The 5,795-nt window shown below is 42.4% G+C and overlaps 1 long non-coding RNA gene across 1 annotated transcript; it reads right to left on the bottom strand.

Moving 5' to 3' along the window:
- Positions 1-426: 426 nt before the first annotated feature.
- LOC311431813 lies at positions 427-5,521 on the bottom strand. The gene is made up of 4 exons (XR_014689655.1): positions 5,375-5,521; positions 1,549-1,640; positions 1,136-1,459; positions 427-996 (listed from the first exon to the last, which is right to left on the bottom strand). It is a non-coding gene; the product is annotated as an uncharacterized lncRNA (long non-coding RNA).
- Between the last annotated feature and the right edge of the window lie 274 nt (positions 5,522-5,795).

Here is a 5,795-nt window from a genome sequence, read left to right as displayed (position 1 = left end):
GTGTAAGTATGCAATCAGAGAGGAAGAAAAATGAGTGAGCAAGACAGATTCTCTTTTTCACGTGAACCGCTTATCACCATTTGTGGAACACTGTGTCTTTTTTTTATCAAGCTAAATGTGAAAGTTCAAAAGGCTGCCCTTCTCCCGCACCTGGGTAACAATCCAGCCTGAGCAAAGTGCCACATTTAAGTAGGCACGATAATAGTAAGGTCTTTCTTTGTCTGAAATTGTGCTCCAAAATGCGTGTATATCAACTAAGCTTTTGAAGTTTTTTCTGGTGTAAACCAGTGCAATTTATTGAGCTTTAGCAACAGCCAGTGCAAGTTCTGAAAGGAATTGACTTGTGTCGTGACACAGTTGAAATATAAAATTAATGCAAAAAAATATTTATTGGATCTAGAGGGAAAGTACCCTGCTTGCCCAGTAAGCTGTGGACCATATTAGCTAAGGTGCTACTGAGATTGCTTGAAATAAGCAGGGGGAGGAAACCCAAACCCAAAAGTGAACCACAAATTTGATCACTAAAATTCAGATTTCACTGTTGAGAGGAGGGAAAGCGACAGCAGCTAATCCCAGTCCTCTGATGTAATTTAATCCCAGTCCTCTGATGTAATTTTAACAGCACAAAACATCACAACATCAGCATTTGAGACCATCAGCCCTACTCCCTAGGTGTGGCCTGGCTGGGAAAAACAGGGGCCCACGGAAATTGGGATTCAGTTCACGCAATGCTAGGCATAGATTATCTTCAGCTAAACTAAGCACTGCAGACTTCAGCTGATGGAGGCAAATGGGCACATTCATTGAGTGTTTCTTCTCATCTATTTTATATGCCTTCTTTAGGACAGGCTGAGCTCCATGGCTGGCATGGTTAACCTCCAGGAACTGTGGTATGGATCTCTGCCGGTGTGCCTAGGGGTGGACCTCAGCATGGTGCCAGGGTCTGTCCTGTTAGATGAGTCTAGCCTAGGGTCTTTCTTTTGCCAAGTTAAATGTCTGGAGTTGAAAATTCAAGAAGAGAGAAAATAAAAATAAAAAGATAAAAAAAAAATCCTCATGTTCTCGCTGTAATTCATGTAATTTTTGGTATTTCACATGAGCAGCCAGGAGGCTGATCTTCTCAGCATAAGCTCACCTGCAGTCTACTTGGCTGGGCTGGGTAACTTCCATCAGCTCTGACCCAAGGCACATGATACTTCATAGCAGGCTCTGTGATGACATTTTGGTCACCAGGCTCAGCTTAATAAAGTAGAAGAGCAGGAAGGCTTCCCAGATGGCTTTGTGAGCTCCAGGTCTCATTTAGGAAGGGAGAACCAGCTGATTTTCTCTGAGATGGGAGACACTCAGGTGTCTTCTGTGCTGGACTTGCATGCGCCTTGTTCTTTTCCATTTACATGCTAAAATTCAGCTCATTGCCAATGCCATTCTTTCCTGAATCACAGATTCTCTTTCCCATTCCCTGTACCAAGGGTTAAGGCAGTTTATCAACCTTTCGGATGTGGCTCTTTAGCCAGTCAGATTCTTAGTCCCTTCCCACAAGCTACTTACCTTTGGTAGGGTTCAGGTTTTGTCACCCAGACTTCAGGATTCCACACATGGTGCTTTCACCTGTCACTTCTAGTAGCCCCTTGGTTGAATCACTGGAAAATTATTCAATTATTCTCCATTTAATATCTGCAAAATTATAAACTGTGAAGTTCTCTCCTCATTATATTTTTACTGCTTTAGTACTGACACATAGATCTTTTTTCCATATTCAAGCCTGAACTGATAAAGTTTTGCTCATGACTGCTGGGTATGCCAAACTCTGGCAGATAAAATAGCAATAGAGATCAAGCAGTGAATGTGTCCAGAACAGCTTTAACACCTCCAGAATAAGCACAGAGGGACCATCTCCAGCTTATGACACCTCTTCACATGCCAACACAATTCACAGTAATTCTGGGCTTGTCCATATATACCCAGTTTAGCATATTCCTAAAAGAGGTAGATTAGGAGTTAAACTGGTATTCAGCACCTTTTTGTCAGCATATCTCTCCCCTGTGAGAAGCTGTCATGATCTGTATAGACATGCATGAACACACAGCTTCGCAATGATTAAAATACCATGGATGTTTTGAATGCATTGATGTGGCTATGGGCCAGAATCTCTCCAACCATTGCTCTCCTGAAGACCTGGGGTGAGGGCAGCTCTGGTGACAGCAACAAAAGTGAAGATAGGAACCTGCTTCTGGGCCTGATAAGTCTAAAATGCAGATATTTGAGCCTGAACTTCTCACCCCCGTCTCCTATAATCAAAATGGAGAAATGGGCACATCCAGAGGGCAAATTGTCTCACTGTAAAATAAAAGTCTAAGGTCTGTCTGGAAAGGGTCCTTTGGAAGGGCTCACTGGCAGATACTGGAAACCTCAGGAGAACCTGAAGAACATCAGGTGTGGACTCTTTTCTGTGTTTTGCGTTCAGGAAGCAACCCACAGCAATGTGGTGAGAGTACGTGGGTGTTCAGCCACAGCAAGAGAAGCACAAACTAGAGGTTAATGGGAAGAAAAGAGTAAATCTGAGACCAATAATCCCCCTGGATCAGTCCACTAAAGCAAATGAGGCTTCACCAGTGAAGGCTACCTGCGTTTAAGTTACATCCAAAGCCCTTACTCACAGAACATACGATGAAATCCTGTATTTCCTAGAGAGCTTGGTTTGGTTTATTTAATGCCTTCCTTTCTACTTTCCTTTGGGAATAGGTTGATAAGATCATCGCAATTGCATAAGAGGCTGATCTCGGCTGAATCACACCCCGTCAGGGGAGCGCTTCTTCATACCGCACAATGACAAAGGTGGCACGCCTGAATTTTTACCTGTGCGGCGAGATGATTTCAGCCTGAGCTGGACTCATTACAGAGGCAGAGCAGCTCCCATGCTCTGCATTCATTTACGCTTGGAGGCATTCTCTAAAAGTTCATCTTTTTCCTCAGTACCAGGAAATCATTTCACTTGTCAGCACGACAGAACCTTTTTGATCAGCCTCAGACAGGATGTCTTACAGTAAATACCTTGCTGCCTGAAGCTAGGTGCAATCTGCACTATTTTCCAGGCATCGTTTCCTTTGTTTTCCACCCTCAGGTTTTCTTTCACAAAACCACTGCAGACTGGGACAATTCACACACTGTTGGAGCCCATTAGATAAGTTTTCAGTCCCTGTGAGTCTTTCCACTAATTTTTTTTTAAAGAGTCCGATAGAATAACCTTTGCTGGACAACATTTTGTTTGAACTTGTTGAACTTGCCCCCAGATGTGTCATAAGCACTCCTGTGTATAGGCTGGTGGAAATTTCAGCAGCTAAATCTTGGTCTCAGGCCTGAGAAACTGGCCTGCCCAGGTAGTACAAACAGTGTGGTGTAATGTTCTGGGGAATGGGGAAAAAAAAGAGAAGAACAGGTGATACCAGCCTATGATACGGCCGTGCTGCTATGTTGTTCTCCTAAATGAGCAATTCCAAAACAAAAGGAAAAGGAGCATTCTTAAAGAGTTCAGATGTTTTGATGACATTTTTGAAAGAAACTATTTCCACCCACACGAGCTTTTCATTTTCAAATTTTCCTTAATTGCTCTATTGTTATCTGAGTACTCAAACTTTGATCAGAGCACTTTGATTCAAATGAAATGTTTTATTCTTGGTTGCTAGTAGCTCAAAACATTGTTACTCTAATTGCTCTAATTGCAGAGGAAGGGCAATTCGCCTACCTAAAGCAGGAGGTATCAAATGGCCTTTTTGCTCCTAGAGCCAGAGCTGAAGCACACAGGTCACCACAACGTCCAGAGTAGGATAAAAGCAGTATTCTTTTTTTATTTTTAATTTATTTTCTGTAAAGGTTGGTCTTGTGAGAGAGACAATGGAGATGGACGTGAGAGTCAGGGCTCAATTCTATTTCCTTTCTTAGGCATCCTGTGTGGCATCCATCTTAGTAGGCTTAGCTGCCTCTCTCTGAGCTCCTCGTCCCAAATGAAATCAGTCAAGGGGGTAATTCACCTCATCCTAAAGAGGATGTATAAGTAGGTCAAACATCTCAGTCTGTAAAAGTAGCAGCCTCTCCCTTAAGTCGGTAATCCCTGGCTAGAGACATAGTTTAGTTGCCTAAAAGCAGACTTAAAGTGGCATTTAAGACCCATGGAGCTCTCCCACCTCCCCCCTAACTGCTCCTTCATAAGACCCTGAGTATCTTGTAGGTACAGCCAGCCTCATACAGATGTCTCAGACCTGAGAACGTGTAAGAAGGCCCTAAACATATATGTTTAGTCAACTGAACAGAGCTGATCACAAACTTCAAGAGATGGAGAAAACAGTAACTCCCTCAGGAGTTTGCTCCAGTAAGTGAATCACCCTCACCATTAATATTTTTCTCCTTGCTGTGTTGTGCTCTTGTCGAGATTAAAGAGCCCATTAGCATCCAATATTTTCCTCTCAGTGATGTACTTTTAAAGACCACAATCAATCCCCCTATTGACTGCAGCAGGGTAGATAGTTTGTGAGGTCTTGTAGTAAGATCTATTTTGCAGTTCTGAGATCATTTCCAGGGGTAGCAGCAATAGGCAGCGTAGGGCAAAAATAATCTTTGAATGGAAACTGGCTCTTAAAAGGAATTAATTCCCAGTCAGTGCACGTAGTTCACAGGACTCGGAATTGCAAGTATACAATAAAGTCTGCTTAAAAACCAATTTCTGCCCCTTCAAAGCATCATTTCTAGCACAGAATGTCACTCTTGCATTCAGGAATGAATCTTGCTCCATACAATGTGAATAGTCTCCTCTAACCTCATCTCAGCTCTAACCTGCTCTTAGCTACCATGGGGTAAGCAATCAAGGTGAGCTCTCTAAAGGAATTGCTAGTAAAACTAGGAAAAAAAAAAAAAAAAAAAAAAAAAGGTAGCATGTGAACTACCAAGTTCCCTTGATGCCAAGGGCATGGGGGAAGGGAGCTCTGCCAAACAGCCAAATAGTTGAAGGGAAAGTCATTTGTTCAGTCACCCGTACTGTTGGCTTTTATTACCATGCTATCAACCTCTACCACTTTCAGCAGGAGGAACAGAGACATTTATTACAGTCGTCAGCTAATGCAGGGAAGTAATTATGCTAATGAACAAGACAAACAGAGATTTGTGAGGCAAAGTCAGAGGAATTAGCTCATGCAATACATCAGAGTGCATTTTAGCAGAGTACAGGTGACAAATGTCCTCGTGACTGACAAATAAGGGAACTGAACCAGCAATCTCAGGAACAGAGGTGCAAGAAGTTACTGCTGCCCTGGGAAAGAAAAAGAAGAAAAAAAAAAAAAAAAGGAGAGGGAGAGAAATCTAAATGATAAGGATTATAGAGTACCTGGCCCGAGACCTGTTAGACATGTGCAGTCCGTGAGTCCAACCTCTAAATTTTATCTGAAGGACTTAAACCTGCTGATTTACAGCTGAATGCCACCCAACTGCCTAGGACATCGTCAGAGAATGAACCACCCTCTGGAATTATCTACTTCTCTTGGCTGGAATAGAAAGACCCTGGATGAATAATTTAAAATTATCACCTCTCTTTTATCCATCTGAGAGCACAGGTGAAATGTATCTTTTCCTTCTTGTTTCAGAAAGAAAGATAGGATGACCACTTGCACAGAGAAAAGGATGAGCCTGTAAAATAGAACCTACTGCTTGAGCTTAGGAGTATGTGTGCCTTGCTGATTTTCTAACTGTTTTTGTGCTTTTGTTGTAATAAAAAAGTAAAGTCTCAGGGAAACAGCTTCAGTTTCTGC

Source organism: Aythya ferina, assembly GCF_964211825.1.
Source record: "Aythya ferina genome assembly, chromosome: 2".
NCBI classification, from domain to species: Eukaryota; Metazoa; Chordata; class Aves; order Anseriformes; family Anatidae; genus Aythya; species Aythya ferina.
This window is presented reverse-complemented; position numbering and strand designations above follow the sequence as displayed.